The sequence below is a fragment of the Eptatretus burgeri genome, chromosome 2 (assembly GCF_056783735.1).
Source record: "Eptatretus burgeri isolate ZD-2024b chromosome 2, Ebu_testis_v1, whole genome shotgun sequence".
Classification (NCBI taxonomy): domain Eukaryota; kingdom Metazoa; phylum Chordata; class Myxini; order Myxiniformes; family Myxinidae; genus Eptatretus; species Eptatretus burgeri.
In genome coordinates this window covers 11,646,021-11,666,405 of record NC_140962.1, presented here as the reverse complement: position 1 = coordinate 11,666,405, position 20,385 = coordinate 11,646,021, and the positions used below count along the sequence as shown (strand labels likewise).

Genomic DNA, 20,385 nt, shown 5'->3' with positions numbered 1-20,385 from the left:
GCCCCCCCCCCCCCAACAATGGCAACTACCACCCACTAGTACTGGGCTGATATCAGTATCAGGAATGGGCACAGGCCAATATCAGAAATTTTTCGGTAATCATAATCGGCCGAATGGAGTCAGTGCGAGTACTGAATACCAATTACAATACTGACTCGGTCTACAACCGAAAAACCTTTTGAGTAGCTTTCACCCTTATGTCGGGTGAATTTCAACAAACAAATTGAAAGAAAACATTAAATTATAGACGTTTCAAGGAGATGTGCATGAACATTATTCTTTATAAATATCTGGCAATCGTTGTGTGACGGGTAGAAAAATATTGGCTTGGTAATTTAAAAAAAAACATGTGAATATGGTAAAAGGCTCAGAAATTAGGTGTTATCAAATTTTATTTTGCTTTGAAACTTACAAAGAGAAGCAACATAATCTTTCGAAAGCACACCCGATTCATGTAAAATAACCAATTGCTTTCGAAACAGCCGCTGGTGCAAAGGAAAACGCGATCACTCATACGCTGCTGAGGTTAAAAGTTAAAACCTACTGTACCTCCTTCCTGGCTGTACCAAGGCAATATGTTTCCCGAGCACCCAATTGAACATCGGTTTGAGGCCGATGAACATCTGTAAAAAAAAAAACAGACTGTCTCTCTTCCTCCCTCTCGCTCTCTCTCTTTCTCTTGCTCCCACTACCCTCCTCGGACCCCCTCCCTCTCGCAGTGTTTAGTGACATGTGGTGAGGCATCGCTCTCCCCACCCCCTTCCTTTCTCTCCCCCTTGTTCCGAGCTCCCCTCCTTGCTCGCTCCTCCTCCTCTCTTCACCCTCCCCCTCCTCATGCTCCCCTCCCTCCTCTCTCTCTCTCTCTCTCCCCTGTCTCTCCCTCCCCCCTACCCCCTTCAATGCACCCACATGATTGGTCTCCTGCTGAGCTTGTAAAATCACTGGGTTAGTCGTCCCCACTCGTGCGCTGACACCACTATTTATAACACTTAGTCAACGTCCTGATCAATTTACTTACAGTATGAACGATTATCCGGAACAGACCCCTTTGTAACCTGAGGACTGAACTTCCTGGACTGTATTTTGTATAAAACTTGCTTTTCACATGGCCAGACAAGTATGAAACGCTTCATTATATATCCGTCAATAGCTCATCTTCAACATAGCTCACGGTGAGAGAGTTGGAAGGGCTTCAACATAGCTCACTGCAACCCCCCATGACCTAACCCACTTATCCCATTGAAACAATGCCCCGACATTGGCATATTCGAGATTCGTGGCAGTTTTCAAGAACATATCCCCCACCTATGGTGGGGTTTTACTGTATGGGCTCATGCTTGCTTTACAATGAAGGGAAAACATAGGGAAGGCATGGTGATTGTGAACACTGTACAACTTACCGTCGAAGATGGCTACAGCATACCGCGGCACGAAAATGGCATGAAAATTCTTTAATTAGGCTATAATTGTGGGTGGAGTCAGGCCAGCTGTCCAGCCAATGGGTGGATGCCACAATTCGGCTTATTAGATGTGCTGGCCTTCATCCGTGTTATGTGTCATGTGATAGCTGTTAGCCAATCAGATTGTATATAAATGAAAAAGATGCAAAAGTGACCTTTAAAGGATGAAGTGGTGGATGAAAATACCATGTGAACAATCCTCTGGTCGGACTTTGCCTGTGTGCCAAGTATGGTGGTTGGTGGCCCAGTGGTCTTTGCAAAAACGCGACCATCAAGACACAGACAGAAGACAAATATAGTGTTACGGCTGTGGAAATTCGCAAACCACCATTCAGGGCCCGTAGGTGAGATAACTCTAAGTACATGTGTAGTTAGCCCCAAACCCGTTGTTTAGAGGGAATTTATGTGACTCATTGGGGCTGCGACGCTTTGAGATAGCCGTTTTTCTGTTCTATCTTTATTTTGAACCAACCACGTCTCAACCGCCATCACACAACAACCACCTTAACCACCACGCCAGCCATCATCACCAACTACAACAACGCTCCAACCCTCAGACAACAACAACGCCAACAGCCACGACCTTCACCTTCACAACTCAATCCCGCAAACATCGCATCACCGTCATTCCCAAACGGCACCATAACCATCAAACCACCACCGATAAACCCTCCACCACCCTCACCTCTCTCCTTCTACGGCCATTCCCGCACCACCTGTGAACACTGAGCGCCGGGCTGTCTTGGGCTCGTTCAGGATACGCAGCGAGCCGCGAGTGCAAATAGCGGCCTTTCCAAGGAAGAATTCGGATCAAGAACGCTACACGCCCACTTCTGATCCGTCCAATTAGCAAGTGCGGAGCGGTTTGGCCCCCCCTCCATGCACGTCTGAGTGAAATCGAAATATGCAAATTCTAGGATCAGGGGAGGTTCACGCCCACTCTTCCTCCGTCCAATTGGCGAGCGTGGCTCCGCCCCTGAGGTGATCCTGATCCGGAAATTTGCATATTGTTTTCTCCTGCCGACCTATAAAACGGCGAGCGCAAGGCGAATCGGGGCAGTCAAGTCGGGTCTGGAGAGCCGAGTGGAGCCCAAAGTCTGGGGAGCGTCAGTTTTTGGTTGGAGGGCAGAGTGTGGCAGCGGCAGAGAGTAGAGTCGGGTGGCGAAGGCATCGAGTGGGTTCTGCAGTCGGCTGAGGAGAGTTGTGGGAAGAGGCCAAGGAGCTCGGGTCCGAGGCGAGAAGGACGGCAGTCGGCGACGAGGTCGCGGTGGGAGATCGCTTGTCGCGGGACCCAAGCAAGCCAGCTATTCTCCTCCCCCAGAGCATCAACAATTCCCCCTTTCCTCCACGCTGAGATAGTGCAACAAAGGGGGCCCCGTTCCCACCCCACTCCAAGCGTCGTGCCAACGAAACCCGCGAAGGAGCACGGAGTCGGGGCACAACCACGCGGCCACATCTGCGGCTCGTCCACCAACGCGTCACGAGGACGCGGGTAGGACCCCCCCCGGTCTCGCGGGCCTGGCCGCTCCTTCAAGTTACGTGCGCATATTGGCCTACAGGCCCGTCTGCCCCCTTGTCTATGAGGGTGGCTTCTTTCCTTTGCTTTTGAGTGAATGTGTGTTGGCGCCGCCTGTGAAGTAAAACTGTGTCAGTGTTGCCGTGTGTACACGTATTCAGTTGTAACTCTGCGTCATCGTTTCTTTTGTTTTACTGATATAGGTGCACGTGGGTACTTAGGGAGGTCGAGTTTGGCGAACAACCCTATCCTACGCGGGTGGCTGATTGGCACGATTGTGGTGAGGTCGAAAGGCCCACCCGTGACTGGCTCCGGGCGATATTTCCCGGAGGGTCACGACTGAATTGTCCGTCCGGTGGGCGAGGCGGCCGCCATTCGAGTTGAGCTGCCGATCGCACGCCAGCGGGTGCGAATTCGCAACAATATTTATTAGATATAATCTTCTTCTTCTTCTTCGTATGCAGCAGGAGGCCAAAACCATGATCTTTTCTACCCTTGTTACCCCCCCCACCATCCCAATCCCTCCTCCTTCCAAATTTCCAGTTCTTTCTCCTGAGGGTTCCCTTTTTGTCCAACCCACACATCCTCTTCCGCTCCCCATTCCTGATCTCCACTTTCATTGTTTGTCCAATTCACTCTTTCTTGACATTCGGCTGTGCTGTTGGTGTCCCCAACTCCCCCCCCCCCCCGCTGTTTGTTTTGTCGTGTTGCGTCCTGATCTGTTCAGTGTACTTCTTCGAGCTCTTCCACGAGCCTCGACTGTGCTTCCAAAAAAGGGCTGCGGGGTAGCATAATTGGCTAAGGGTGCAGCTGTGAATGATGAGCGAGGAAAGGACAAGATGATGAATACGGAAGATAAAGGCTCTATCGGGGTTTATAGGGTATAGCATTGGAAGGGTGGAAGAGCCCTCATCAGGGCATCTAAAGAGTCTTAAAAGGTCGAATGATCTAAAACGTCTTAAATCTTAAAGGGTCAAAAGGATACCATAGGTCTTGAATTGATGAAAAACGTTCCATTAGGTTTTGTCCAGTGAAAGAACCCTTAAAACTTTTCCGACCATAAAGGTGTCTCAAGGGTTTGCGAGTCCAACAGGTCTAATGGATTTAACGGGTCTTTGAGATCTAAGGGGCCAGTCAAACATTACGTAATGCATTTTTGTTCAAATCTGACACTCCTCCCCTCCACCCCCCACCCCCCGTAACATTCCACAACGCTTCAACAGACACCCACTAAAATATTACATAACACTCAATGAAGACATCCCTCTCCCCCTATTTCTACCTTAAACTTGGGATGCTATTAATCCCGTTGTTTTCTTCAGTTACTATGAACTATATTTGAAAAAGTAAAGGCAGTACAGTGTACTGTCAATAAGAACTAGCAGTAGCTGCAGTTGGAATCCCTACATTGATGTCATGGACTTATCTCTTGGAGTGATGTAATTGTTTCTAAATATGTTAAATTGCTTTCATTTGCAAATGAGATCGAGTGTCAAAAAAGTAATGATGGAATAGCTGTCAAAACTTCACAAACAATATTAATTTTGTACTTTTACAATTAACATTTCAATTATTTTATAAAATTTTATAAATATTGTACAGATCTTGGCAATGTAAAAAAAGAAGGTTTTAATAAAATGGTACAATTTAAAGGATATGAATATCAATAATAAGAAACTCGCAAAAACCACCCGTCGCTTCGCTGACGGGAATAGTAAAGGGGGGAGGGAGAAAAAGAGGGGGAAGAGGGAGAAAGGGTGGGGGAGAGAGAGCATGGAGAGTGAACAGGTGGAGGGTAAAGGAGAGAGGAGGGAGGGGGAGCGAGTAGGGGTGGGGGAAGCGAAGACAGTGTGAGGTGAGAGGAAAGGAAGGCAGACATGCAGTGCAGAATTAATTACGATTCATACTGTTTAAATCAGAATTATTATGCAATGAATAACAATGAAGGTGGAAACAAAATCATGTCTCAAATCAATTTTCGACCGGTCACCGCCCGGACACATCCAGAGACAAAACCCACTGGACGCATCCGGAGCCAAGCCGTCTGGACAAAAACACTGCTCAGACATCTTAAAACCCCCCGCCCAGACATGTCCAGAGACCAACACCGTCTGGACACATCCGGAGACAAACACTCTGTTGGAGTGCTTAAGCCACCTGGCGAGCGCTCTATAATATTCGAACTGTCACTGAATACTGTATGTCGATCAACTTGAACAAAGTTCAGGGACACTCGCATGCGTTGTTGGCCATGTGTTGTTCTGCGGTGAAATTGGCGGTGGCTGGCTCACTGAAAATGTAAAATTTTATTTTCCATGACGTTTCTGTAATGTCCGGGGAGCAGTGAGACACGGAGAGTCGTGAGGGTTGTCGTAACTCTGTTTATTGCGTTCCCGGATGCACACTACTACGAACCTCTTGCGGGCGCGAACAGCTATATGCATTGCAGACACGTGACTATTATTACAACTCCTCCACGCCCCCTCAAAGCTCTATCCCAATACACCACACTCCTCCCTCCTAAAAGTATGATTATAAAATGACAATTATAAAATGACAACATGACACTAACCAAAAATCATTGGCACTGCGACACAAAAAGCAACTGGTGAAAAAGAAAGGACACGAATCATCCAAAAGCCCCAGGTTTCTCGATCCGCCCCGGGCAGATAGCGCCCCCAGATGGCCCATGCTTAAACGCCTTCCGACGAGGTCGAGGTGACACCCCAGGCGAACCTCCCCCGGCACCATCAAATGCCCCCGGTCGACAAGCTGGCTCGTCTCCCTCAGACAGGACCGAATCAGGTAAGCACCCCGAGCCTACAAGTCCCGCGGGCGCCAGCGCGGCTGACCTTGGTGAGATCAGAGGTTTGCGCTCCATGGTGCCTGGCACGTCTGACCTTGGCGCTATCAGGGGTGGGGGTGACGCTGAACAGCGAACCAGCCCCGGCTCCCCGCCAACAACCCGAACCAGGCAATTAGCCGGCTCCATTAGCAGCTGTCCCACACCAAAATCGCGCACCAGCGCCGGGCGCAACACCGCCCCTGCCACCGACCCCTTAGGTCGCAGCAAATCCAGCCGAGACTTCAACGCACATCCATACAGACGATCAGCATTGGCTGGACGCATAGCAATGTCATACAGCAGCAGAAACATCGTTTGCGCAGATGCAAACTTCTCTTTACGTACAGCGCATTCCCACAGTATAATTTCAACACATGAAGCTGCAGTGAACTGCGGACTGTCATCGAAGACCGGGATCTGGAAGACCTCTTAATTCGCAACGATCGTCCGCAAGTTCTTCACATTAAAGAAAGCATTGATCCCAATCAAACACATTTTGCTCACACGCGGACTGTCGGCATTTGCTTTTATAACGCCATGCTTAATCACTCGTGCTGTGAGAATCAAACATACAACCATTAACAAATCATGAACCACGCTGCGAGCAAGCCTCTTGGTTGTCACGACGTTGAGGCGACTTGCGTGCAGGTCCTCATCTGAATGTCGAAGAGGACACCGTCGATGGTCGCGCATCGCGAACTTGTTGGATGCGACCGGTTGGCTTTGGACTTGGCACAATGCCAACACATCAACTCGGTTGGTTGATCCAGATGACGTTGGACCCTCCGCGCAAGCTCAAGGGACCGTCGCCAATGGCATGCTTCCCGTGGCCCTCCGCGCAAGGCAAGCGCGAGAGACCATCGCAGTCGGCATGCCCCCCGTTGCTCCAGAACTGTATATCGTCGTTGTCGGAACCAAGGAACAGACACCAACGTTGTATCGCCGTGGCCCCTGCCACTGGGACCTCGCCCTCGGGGCCTCGGGCTCAAACGGAGGTACGGGGCCCGAAGGAGATACAGGCACACCTGGAGGTACGAACTCCGAAAGAGGAACCTCCTCCCACCGACTCTCTAATTGGCTCGGTACGGGACATCAAAGGCCACTGGCTGGCGCCGTACCATTGGCGCAGTTGAATGCGGGCCAACCAGCTCCGACCCAAAAGGGCGGGGCCCTCCCCTCGCACCACGAACAGCGAGAGCTCAACCCGCTGACCTTGATGGGCGACCAAGACGTGTGCCCTGCCAACCGCTGGTAGCGCTTCACCGGTATACGTGTGCAACGCGAGGGTAGACCTGAAAAGATGTAGACCGGGGAGTGCACGAGTGTGCGCTCGCTTATGATCGACACCGCCGCTCCGGTACCAACTTGAAACATGATCGGCGTTCCAGTCACAGAACCTCGCACAGGCTGCAGGACTCGACCCGGGACGTAAAAGCGTATGTCATGCACAAAACCTCGCACAGGTTGCAGGCCCTGCCCCGGGTCGTCGGGGTGGTCTCGTACCGGGTGTAGGTCTCGCCCCGCGTCGCCGGGGTTGCCTCGCACATCGCCATCTATGACCATTATGGTGGCCAATGACACCTGGCACACACACGCTGTAGATGCCCCTGAGTGTTCACAATGCCGTCTGACTGGCCGCGTTGCAACGCCTGGCCACGGCCCGCACCGAAGACTGTGCGTACGGTCGTGGGCGCCTGGTTCTTCGCGCAGACCTCCGGATCACCTGACATGCTCTGGCCAGCGAAGGCTCGGACATCCCTCAGAGTCTGTGCGACAGCCGACGCCACTTCAACTGCTGAGTTGAATGTAATGTCTTCGCCCTTTGGCCGCGAAACCGCCGAACCCACATCCGCGTCGTGCAATCCAGCAATAAAACGATCTTCGAGCCTGGCCTGCTGTTCACTCGACGTGAATTTGCAGGCGACGGCGAGATGTCTCACCCACTCGGCCCAACTCACGATGCACTCCCCTAGGCTCCTCGCCAGGCGATCGAACTCAAACCGCGCAAGCTGCGCTGATTCTCCCGGCGCTCTGTGCGCCCAGCAATCCAATTGCTCCGGCAACGACTCAAAGGCAACGCCGAGGAAAACAGGCACTCTGCACGCGTCGATCCGAAACATCCTCGTCGCCAATGTAATGTCCGGGGAGCAGTGAGACACGGAGAGTCATGAGGGTTGTCGTAACTCTGTTTATTGCGTTCCCGGATGCACACTACTACGAACCTCGAGCAGGCGCGAACAGCTATATGCATTGCAGACACGTGACTATTATCACAACTCCTCCACGCCCCCCTCAACGCTCTATGCCAATACACCACTTTCCCCCTTTTGTACAATCTTCCATTGTACGACCTGTCACTTCAGCATAGATAAATACAAATAAAAATTAAACATTTCGTTTTTAAAAGTTTCTTAAATCATTTTGGTTGGCGTGCATTTAAGTTTCATTGGCGATACCGTGGTTCTCCACCCGAGGTAGGAAGGGAAAACAAATTATTTGATCACAATGAGTAAAAAATATTTTCAATAATGAAATGATGAATCGCCACACCACGGAGGGAAAGCCGAGAGGTACGCATGCTTGCTTTGTGTAGCTTGGATATTAATCCCAACCCAGATATAAACTGTCATCCCGGTATTTCGCAGGCCACGTGATTCATCAATGTGTGTGCAGTCTCTGGATGGATGATAAACTGGGCATCACATCTGCTGGAATCCTTCACCCCTCTGCCTTCCTCATCCCTCTCCCTCTTTCTGCCCTCCCCTCACTCAGCCCTCTGCCTCTCTCACCCTGATCCCACCCACCTCTCTCTCTCTCCCTCTTTCTCTTGCTCCCACCCTACTTCTCGGACCCCCTCCCTCCCACAGTGTATAGTGACGTGTTGAGGCATCACTCTCCCCACCTCCTTCCTCTCTCTCCACTTTGTTCCTAGCTCCCCTCCTTGCTCACCCCTCCTCCTTACTCTTCTCTCCATCCTCTCTCTTCCCTCTCTCTCCCCTTCTCTTTATTTTGCAGGAAGATGGCTCCAACCAAAATAAATAATTGTACAAGAAGTGAACTTGACCAAAAACGACTTGCAAAAGCAGCATCCAGAGCAGCCTTAACTCCTCAACAGAAAGAAGCAAGACGAGAAGCAAACACTGCAGCAATAACTGCTTCCAGAGCAACTGAAACTTCTCAACAGCAAGAAGAAAGAACAGAAGCAAACACAGCAACAATGACTGCCTTCTGCTCTCCCATACCTGCGTTCTCCTAGTCATTGTGTTGTACTTCAGTCAGTCGTCCGTACTATCTGGTTCAGGAGAACACGGTTCAAACCTTCAACACTTTTGTCACCACTGTGTGAAGCGGAGCCATGGCTATGAAATGCAAATCACACAGGAAATGGCGCTCTGTTTTGAGGCCTGGCGGTGATGGTCTTGTTTAATCGTCCACCAGTCAAAGATTCCCGGGGGGTTAAATATCACAGCAAGGTAAGCTTTTAGTCCGTGAGCTTATGTAACATTTTCTGGATTTGTCATTTTTGGGGGTAGATTCGTGTTACCCATGTCTAAACACATCTGAAAACTTAACTGGTTTAGAAAAAAAAGGGTGCCAGTTTTCCATTAACATTTAGGGCCTCCATTTTGAATTTCAAAATGGCCACCGCCAAAAATCTTCTTTTAAAAATAATATTGCAAATTAACCATAACTATTCATTCAAATGTCATACAATATTTATTTTATTTTATCTAAACTTATATAAAGGGGACAAAGATTCATTAGAAGCAAACTAAGAGCACTAGAAATACTCTAAATATTGGGAAAAATTCAAAATGGCCACCTGATTTTGGGGGTTTTCTATGTAAAATGCCATTACTTTTGAACCAATAGACATAAGAAGATGTTTTTGGTGTCTAATCATATGTTTTGGCACATGAGGATTCCAATAATAACAACATATTTATGATTGGAACACTCTTTGCCAATCCTCCAAAACATTTTTAACAGAAATAATATAGAGCATGTAATTCAATATAAATTTATTTGGGCGGTTATACAATTAGAAGATGGATAAGTTTTTTTTCAAAGGTATGAAAATGCGACATGTATGAATCGGGAGTGTCAATGTTACTGATTAAACATTTATAATTGTCATTACTTCAATCATCTTCTATATCTCTGCCAATCCTTGGTGGTGTTATGTTCGTACAGCTGTCGCCTTCCCCACCACATTTGCAAAGTTCGGTACAGACCACACTGTTTCCTCTGCATGAGCACCTTCTTGAACACTTTGATTTTTCACAGTTACACCTGACGAGCTGCAGCACTGAGACTGGAGCTGGTGCAACCTGAGAAAGAACAATCAGTAGCTTTTTGTCTTGGTTTCGCCACCCCAAGGTCAAAGAGTCAAGAAAAGTTGGGTTCAATACCATATCCTGGCACCAGATATTACACTGGACATGGGCACGGAGTATATGTTCAATCCATGCTCCCTGAGTCGGTGGCAGTTTGTCAACTCCTTGTTCATCTGTAGACTCCAACTGGAGAGAAAAGAGAGCAAAGAAACTCTTCACAACCACAAAGAACTTCTTCAGATGGCTCATCCCCTTCGCCAAGGTTAGCTAGTGCTCTCAGAATGGTGGGGCTTGCCTTCAGCAAAGTTGTAAAGCACCCCTTCTTTCCCTTCCCTTGGATATGTCCTGTCGTATCACAGCCTGCACCAGAAATCAGCTGTATTTGATTTTGGTGTCAGAGACATTTGCCTCTTTGTTTTGCATGCTTGCACTATGGAATGTGAAAGAGTGTGACATGTGTTGCTGATCTCTTTGGCACGTGTGTCTGTTGTTGCAGCTTGAGTTCCTTGTAATGTCCACCTCATCATAGCAACGAGTTCTGCAGGTACACACTATTCTTCACAATTGTCAATGAGCCATTAAAGGTCCATGGGTTAGATTCGCGGTCTTGCAAGAGAAATTGCCTGATAAGTTTTGAGCAATGAAAGATGGTCTTCATGTCTCATCTGATAGCTAAAACATCACGTTCCTCCACAACAGTATCTATTGCTGACCGAACAGTTTCCTTAGAATGAATGAGTGCAGGTTTTCTTCCTTTTGCTTCAGTAATTGTGAAGTTTGATATTTGTTGTTCTATTTTGGTGAGTGTAATCTGTGGTTTGGAATCAAATGATTGTGCATAATTTGGATGTATCCTGTTGCTACTTCACTCAAAGTAAGGATGCTTCCTTGATCTATAGATTCCTGCAATTCAGCACTGAACTCGTTCGCTGCAGAAATAAATTCCACTGTATTTTCTGCCTGATGTTCTCTGTTGCTGACTCTTTCTTTGGCGTGTATGTACTTTCGCCAGTTAATGGTATGGCAATTTTTGTGATATTTAATGTCCCTTGAAAGAAAGTCGCCATCAGTTATGATGTTTGCCAGGTTTACTTTCCATTGTTCATTCCCGCTAACATCAACTATGTTTTGGATTGACACTCCAATATCAACACTTCGACAAGTAATAAGGCGTTCTGTCTGACCACCACAAATCTTCTCGTTTTGACAGAAGAAACAGTGTTCCTTTTGGAATGGAGGGTAACGAGATATTGTTAGTGTGCTGGTAGATGCAGGAGTTACTTGCTTTGGGGTGTTAGATGTTTGTGATGCGGGAGGGAGACCACCGACTTTGCTGTATGGCAATACACTTGATTCTTGAGATAAAACTGCTTTGTCATATCTAGCTTTGTCTCTCTCAAAGTGTTGCTTGTGTGTTGCTTTACCATGACATGATTTGTGCCACACTGCATGTTGGTTGTTCAGTTCTTTTCCAGATATGCCACTCAGTTGTTGATGCAAACGAACATACTCAGCGTTTTGATATTGAGCCCTCTTGCTTATACAGTCCAACAATGATTGGTATGATTCCAGTTCTGGTAGTCACAGATGCTCCAGTTGATGAACACCTTTAATGTCAGTGAACTTGTCTCCTTGACACAACAAGCACATTTGAAAGTCAATGGAATGTTCAGTTGCACGCTTCTTACATGATGGTTCTCCACAGGACGCCATGGTTAATCTGGAATCATAACCATAAGTGAAATTAACAAGTTGCCATAAATTTCAATGCCTTAAGTATTTTATAGGATGGGATGTCCACTATGCATTTTTGGTCTTCTGAAATAAAGCAGTAAGTTATTTGGTTCACAGTGGATATGCATCATATTGCAAGCAGAAAATATTCGTCAGATACCAGTAATAAGTGTCACATTCATACCAATATTTCTTGACATTAACATCAAACCTGTTGATATCCATGCAAACAGAGTTCAGATGAACAGTTGTCTCAACTACAATGCATTTTAGTAGAGTTCCCACAATAGGGTCCTGTGACCGTTTTTCCGGGACCAAGGTTTGAAGGTTGATTTTACTCAATTTGAGGGTGCTGATTAAAATGAGCTGGGGTGAACCTCGTGAAAATGTGGGCTAACTCGGCCAGATGCGAAAATTTAAAATGGCCGCCATGCTACTTCCAGTATATCAAAAATTGCATATCTTTGGTTCTACATGTCCAATTTTTATGATTTTTGGATCAAAATATATGTTTTAAAGGTCAAGGATGTCATATATTACCATTCCAGATTGTTATCTTTAAGGCTTTAGTCACAAAATATGAAATATAACTTTTTGGGGGCCAAATCCAAGATTGTCGTCGAGTAACATCTGGAAAATAGTAAAAAAAAAAATCAATTTTCTTCTCATAATATTATTGGCAGTGAATCTTTTCATGCAAGTAAATGTTTGTTTATATGTGGGAGTGCACAACAAATTGAGACAAGAAGAGAAGGACACAATCATTGTCTTTATTTTCAGAACATGATGTGTACATAATATCAATTTCTCAACTTTTACACTGTTCAGGTAGGTTATACCATTCTTTTGTATGTCCCTCCTGTACTTTATCTAGAACAGTAATATGATGAAAGAATATCAACATTCCTTCATTTTGTCTGTAGAGCAACACTGTTTCAATGGAAAAATGAAATAAAACATGAATTATCTGAATTCCCGGCAATTATTCTTGTAATTTGCATTGACCAAAGTTTGATGTACTGTCCAAACTGTCTTTTATCTAAAGGCCTGGTCACACCTTGACGTTTTAGCCAACGTATGCCGATTTTTGAATTTTTTTTTCTAAAACGCTGGCACACATTGAATACGTTATGGGTAAGTTTTGATAACATTGAGAGCACGCTGAAAAACACTGCCATATGTCGTTGTACGCTGGCTTTAAACGTTGTACTTTTTGGTTGTCCTCAAATTTTTTCATGCTTGAAATTTCACGACGTATGCCGGCGTATGACTCACGTTCCGCTACGCTGGCCACAAGTTGTATGCACGGTCTGCGATCGTTGACAGACGTCAACACATGTTACTTGTAAGTTAATCATAAGTTGAGACACGCCGAGGTAATGTTTAGCGTACCCGAAACTTATTTCTAACCTATGATTAACGTGTTGTTGGCACGTTACGCGATCGTTGCCACACATCGACAGACGTTACTTTTAAGTACTCACAGGCTGAAAGACGTCGGTATAATGGATCGTACTTGCGTCGGCGTCCACGGCCACGGCCAGGACATTTATTTGCAGCATTCTTCAAACTTTTCTTTGGCATGACGAGGATGTTCACACTTCGATGTCTAGCTTGGCTATGATTCCAATTGTCCATCGGCAGCGTCTATTTAAAATAGTCGAGTTTGAGCGTTTTAACACGTTCAGAAGAAACGCTTCAAATTTCAAAACCCCAGCGTCAAAAAACAAAGGCGAGTGACAGCAATTTAAATCGTTCATTGTAAACAATGAAAATAGCTGAGTGGTACCGTTTAAAAGTCGTTGAGTGTAAAAAAAAAATCTAATTTTTGAGCGCAAGCATCTACTTTCAATAGTGGGGTTTGAGCGATTTAGCACGTTCAATAGAAACGATTAAAATTTCCGAGCGCCAGCGTCAAAAAACAAAGGCGAGTGACAGTAATTTAAATCGTTCATTGTAAACAATGAAAATAGCTGAGTGGTACCGTTTAAAAGTCGTTGAGTGTAAAAAAAAATCCAATTGTTGAGCGCAAGTGTTTACTTTCAATAGTGGAGATGCAGCCATTTAAATCGTTGAGTGGCAGCCTATGAATAGCAAACCCTACGTCACCGGCAAAGATAAACTGCCGCACGATATGGATAAGTTAGGCTATCATTGGGCATAGTTTGTGAACGCCGGCTTCACGATAATTATTCGTTGGTATATCGTATCTATAAGTAATCAAAGCGCTCTATGCACATTATTAGTTCATTGTGCATTTGTCCAACCCGTTATGAATAGACCTAAATCGTAAAAACAAGCTATAGCTCATTGTTGAAAAAGCCCCATAAAAAATTAGCCGCGAAGAACTTCGAACAATGGTGAAAAGATGTCTCCTACCCGTGGACACGTGGACGCAAGGACAATCCATCATAACCCACACCCTCCCCCTCACACTCACCTACTACTGCCAACATGAACAAACTACTACTAATACTAATACTAATACTGATACTGATACTGCTGACATGGACATCGACTCAAAAAGGACTCGAAAACACTGTTGGGTTCCCCTTTTATGAGCAGCATTTTTATATACCAATTCCCAAAACCGCTGGGAACACGTCTTTATATGGCAGTTGTAAAGGCCCGGTCACACCTTGACGTTTTAGCCAGCGATGGCAACGTGTTAAAATTTATGTAAAACGCTGGCTTACGTTGAACTTTTGATGTTTTTTTTTAAAGATTCGGACGTATTCATAGCGACTTCGTCTTATGTATAACGCATTGGTAACGGACACAGAACGTTTCGTTGTGTTATAGATAACTTATACCAACGAATGCTGAACCTGTTGTCGGCCTACACAACCGATGCCCAACGATAGTCTAACTTAGGCATAGCGCGTTGCACGCATCGCCGACGATGTCGTGGCGTAGCCTATTAAAAGGCTGACGCACAACGATTCAAATCATAACTGCCGTAGAAATGGAAGGGTCAAAATCGCGGTCACACCTTGGCGATCTTGCCAGCGTATGCCGACGTAACAAAAAGTGTGTCTAAAACGTTGGGGCACGTCGAATACGGTATGGGTAAGTTTGGTATGCGCGAGTAGAACGCTAAATACGCTATCATAAGTCGTAGTAAGTAGAGTACGTCAAGAAATTTTGAACATGTTCAAAATTTTACGACGTACTCGGCGTATGACACACGTTCCGCTTGCGATGGGGATAAGTTTTACACACGATATGTGGACGCTTACACACGTCCACAAAGGCTACTTATAAGCTACTCATAAGTCGAAACACGTCGCGGTAATGTCTTTTTTACGCGAAACTTATTTCTAACTTATGTTTGATGTGCTTTGAACCAATTCTTTACGTAGCCCCAACACACATCGACGTATGTAGACGTATTCCAATGACGTCTTCCGGTCGACAAAAAAAATAAATGAACGTGTTTCTAGGTTACAACTGCCATATAAAGACGTGTTCCCAGCGGTTTTGGGAATTGGTATATAAAAATGGTGTTCATAAAAGGGGAACCCAACAGTGTTTTCGAGTCCTTTTTGAGTCGATGTCCATGTCAGCAGTAACAGTATCAGTATCAGTATTACTATTAGTATTAGTATTAGTAGTAGTTTGTTCATGTTGGCAGTAGTAGGTGGGTGTGAGGGGGAGGGTGTGGGTTATGATGGATCGTCCTTGCATCCGCGTGTCCACGGGTAGGTTCATAGGCTGCCACTCAACGATTTAAATGGCTGCATCTCCACTATTGAAAGTAGATGCTTGCGCTCAACAATTGGATTTTTTTTTACACTCAACGACTTTTAAACGGTACCACTCAGCTAGTTTCATTGTTTACAATGAACGATTTAAATTGCTGTCACCCGCCTTTGTTTTTTTTTTTTTTTTTTTTTTTTTTGACGCTGGGGTTTGGAAATTTGAAACGTTTCTTCTGAACGTGTTAAAACGCTCAAACTAGACTATTTTAAATAGACGCTGCCGATGGACAATTGGAATCATAGCCAAGCTAGACATCGAAGTGTGAACATCCTCGTCATGCCAAAGAAAAGTTTCAAGAATGCTGCAAATAAGTGTCCTGGCCGTGGCCATGGACGCTGACGCAAGGACGATCCATTATACCGACGTCTTTCAGCCTATGAGTAACTTAAAAGCAACGTCTGTCGACGTGTGGCAACGATCGCGTAACGTGCCAACAACACGTTAATCATAGGTAGGAAATAAGTTTCGGGTACGCTAAACATTACCTCGGCGTGTCTCAACTTATGATTAACTTACAAGTAGCATGTGTTGACGTCTGTCAACGATCGCAGACCGTGCCTACAACTTGTGGCCAGCGTAACGGAACGTGTGAGTCATACGCCGGCATATGTCGTGAAATTTCAAGCATGAAAAAATTTGAGGACAACCGAAAAGTACAACGTTTAAAGCCAACATACAACGACGTATGCCAGCGTGCTCTCAATGTTATCAAAACTTACCCATAACGTATTCAACGTGTGCCAGCGTTTTAGAAAAAAAAATTCAAAAATCGGCATACGTTGGCTAAAACGTCAAGGTGTGACCGGGCCTTAAGCTAGAAACACGTTCATTTTTTTTTTTGTCGACCGGAAGACGTCATTGGAATACGTCTACATACGTCGATGTGTGTTGGGACTACGTAAAGAATTGGTTCAAAGCACGTCAAAAATAAGTTAGAAATAAGTTTCGCGTAAAAAAAAGACATTACCGTGACGTGTTTCAACTTATGAGTAGCTTATAAGTAGTGTTTGTGGACGTGTGTAAGCGTCCACATATCGTGTGTAAAACTTATAGCCATCGCATGCGGAACGTGTGTCATACGCAGAGTACGTCCAAAAATTTTGAATATGTTTAAAATGTCTTGACATACTCTACTTACTACGACGTATGATAGCGTACTTTAGCGTTCTACTCACGTATACCAAACTTACTCATACCTTATTTGACGTGCCCCAACGTTTTAGACACACTTTTCTTAGGTCGGCATACGCTGGCAAGATCGCCAAGGTGTGACCGCGATGTTGTCACTTCCATTTCTACGGCAGTTATGATTCGAATCGTTGTGCGTCAGCCTTTTAATAGGCTACGTCACGACATCGTCGGCGATGCGTGCAACGCGCTATGCCTAAGTTAGACTATCGTTGGGCATCGGTTGTGTAGGCCGACAACAGGTTCAGCATTCACTGGTATAAGTTATCTATAACACAACAAAACGTTCTGTGTCCATTACCAATGCGTTATACATAAGACCAAGTCACTATGAATACGTCTGAATCTTTAAAAAAAAACATCAAAAGTTCAACGTAAGCCAGCGTTTTACATACATTTTAATACGTTGCCATCGCTGGCTAAAACGTCAAGGTGTGACCGGGCCTTAAGACAGTCATAATAAAATAATATTAACATCTCTTATATTTTGACTGCGGCAATGTTTTTTACAGTTGTAAATTAAATGAAATGAAATCTCCATTGAAACACATACATGTAATCCTTCAGTCACTATCTGAGTCGCTGGCTCCAGAGTCACAAACTTCATCATTACTTTCAGCCTCATCATCATCGTGCAACAATGTCTGTTCTTGTTCAACCAAGTCATGTAAACTTCTTGGGAGTGCATCATGGGTATACCTCACTGACACACATCCATCGTCTTTCATTGTCCATCCATTGTTGGTGGGATTTGGGGATGCATCCGGCTTGTCATAGTTTAGTTGAATGTAAACTTGGTAGTTAACTCGCGTTACATGCAGATTGTGAGAATCTGGATCTGGTGGGATGCGGGATGTGGACTTGTTTTTCATCTGACCCCACTTCCGTGCTCTGGCTTCACCTAACGTTTTACTGATTGTGTCATTATAGATGTGTCTAATCGTGAATGTGGCCATTTGCTGAAGCACCTCTTGTGTCACTGGAAGTGTTTTGCCAACATCTTTCAAAAGATTGCGTGCCTCCTGAGTTTCTGTTCCTTTTTCATAAACTGTGTTTTTCCCATGTCCATAGAAGCCAGATGTTGTATCAGATCCACTATGGATGTGTGATGGGATTAATATTTCAGCTACATCATCAGAGCAAAGGTCTCTGCAGCTGATGATTTTGTCTTTCCGTTTGATAGCAAGGGTGCCCTCCAGTTGATGTGCAACATATGCAGAAAGAATCACTACATCTGTGTCCTCGGCATCAATCACGACTGTCTCCATTTTTCCTGCTTTTAGGATTTGCGAATAGATGAAGAACAGCATTGTGTCCGCCTCAATGTGACTACATTCAAATTCTTCCATCCTTTCTCCGGAGGAGATGTTCCAAAAATTTTGCCTGATGGAATACACAAAGTCAATTTCTCTATGATTCTTTACAAGCTTGGTGAACTCATCCTTTAGAAACTTTTGCAGCCTTTGTTTGTTTCCCTGATTGCTGAACAGCACCTGGAAGTTCTTTGTGGCAGGAAACCTATCTGATGTTTTCCTGTACACATTTCTGGACCATCTCTATATGCTGTCGTGGATTTACGACGCTCATGCTCACTGTCTTTGATGAAATTTTCCACACCATAGGCAACATTTACAAAAACAATCTGGCTTGCATTTGGATGCCTTCTGCGAATAACGAAAAAAAGCTTTTCAGCGTAATCTCCCCACGTGAGGGCAGACCCATCAGCTTTCTCAGGATCTTCTGCAGTTGGGGTCGCTAATCTCCACAGGAAACCCATATCGACTTGGGCAATGTACTGATCTGGAAAAGGTTCGACAGGCTGCATGTTTAATTTCTCAACTAACTTTGATTTTTGCACTTTCTTCATGGTACCGTTGATGTTAAATATGGGTAAACACTCATCTGTCACGCGAAATTCCATCACCTGTGCGAGAGTCAACTTCTCTTCACCAGATTCTGCCAGCCAAATTAACGATGCCATTGCTCTGTTTTCAATTGCATCTGTCTTTGTCACTTTGCCTGAGACTGAATCCCTAGTTACAGGAGGTTTGCTGAAAGTGTATCTTGAACATCTGTGTATAGTAGCATCAAATGGTGTGTTCTGTGAAAACATTCGTTCTCTGAAGAATTGAGTCACTCTTGTTTCACCATCTTCATGAGCACTTTCAAAATCACGTACCAGGTCACCTGAGGCGACAACACCGGATACCAGAGCTCTCAGTTGTGGTTTATCCAAGTCAAATGGGTCACAGTCAAACTCAGTGATGCAACTGTCTAGGTCTTGGACAACCTGTTCGTCAATCTTCGGACGACGGGGTGTTCTCAATATGCTTCAGAGCAGAGGTCTTCATCTGTGCCAGTGTGTGAAGAGCTGCCCTTACTCTGTTGACTGAGTTCACGTTCCTCGTAGTAGTTAATAGCATCTTCTCATTCCGCAGAATTTTCAGCCATCCAGCCTTCATCTTGGAACCTTTGTTCATTGTCATTTCAATCCAGAGGTCTAGAGGCAAACACAAATATGTACTGCCAGTCATTGATTGTGCAAACAATCCATCTCGTAGGTATCTGGCCTTTTCCTCGGGAAGACTACTTACTTCAAGCCAGAATTCCACAAGCCAGCGAGCATACCGGTCATTGTCGTAGACATGGAGCCATGGCATCATCATTCACAATGAAGCCTTGAATTCATCGCAGTTCCTTGTTTTCACTGCATGGATATTCAGCATCAGAACTTTTACCATGGACATGAAACTCAACCAATACTTAACCATCAAACTGTTAGATGACTCGGCGCTCTGGAACACTTGTTCCACGAAGGACACAATATCTGGGTGAGATTCCAACTCCGAGTAGACTTCCTGCTTTTTCTCTGGAGTTGTGGAGGATTCCTGAAGTATGGCAATCTTCTCCTTTGTATTTTCAGACGGGGACACCCCATCCTGCATGCCTTCTCTGATCATCCGTCGACTCAGAGCATCATACATCAACCGAAGACATCTGATGTTACGTTTGTAGCGTTTCCCACGTCGTGCCTTCTCTACTGAACCTTCAGCAATGGCCTGTGCAGCAACCAGTATGTCAGACAAGCCAGAACCATCAAACTGTTTATAAATGGCAGACATGAATGAATTGCCGGGAATTCGGATAATTCATGATTTATTTCATTTTTCCATTGAAACGCTATTGCTCTACAGACAAAATGAAGGAATGTTGATATTCTTTCATCATATTACTGTTCAAGATAAAGTACAGGAGGGACATACAAAAGAATAGTATAACCTACCTGAACAGTGTAAAAGTTGAGAAATTGATATTATGTACACATCATGTTCTAAAAAATAAAGACAATGATTGCGTCCTTCTCTTCTTGTCTCAATTTGTTGTGCACTCCCACATATAAACAAACATTTACTTGCATGAAAAGATTCACTGCCAATAATATTATGAGAAGAAAATTGATTTTTTACGATTTTCCAGATGTTACTCGACGACAATCTTGGATTTGGCCCCCAAAAAGTTATATTTCATATTTTGTGACTTAAC

General features: G+C 45.1%; 1 protein-coding gene and 1 long non-coding RNA gene across 2 annotated transcripts in view; one reads left to right on the top strand and one right to left on the bottom strand.

Moving 5' to 3' along the window:
• LOC147031430 (lutropin-choriogonadotropic hormone receptor-like) overlaps positions 1-20,385 on the bottom strand; it is a 141,278-nt gene that overhangs the window by 86,502 nt on the left and 34,391 nt on the right. The window lies entirely within an intron of this gene.
• LOC147031431 (uncharacterized) lies at positions 10,264-11,718 on the top strand. Its single transcript, XR_015053027.1, has 3 exons — positions 10,264-10,420; positions 10,655-10,702; positions 11,623-11,718. It is a non-coding gene; the product is annotated as an uncharacterized LOC147031431 (long non-coding RNA).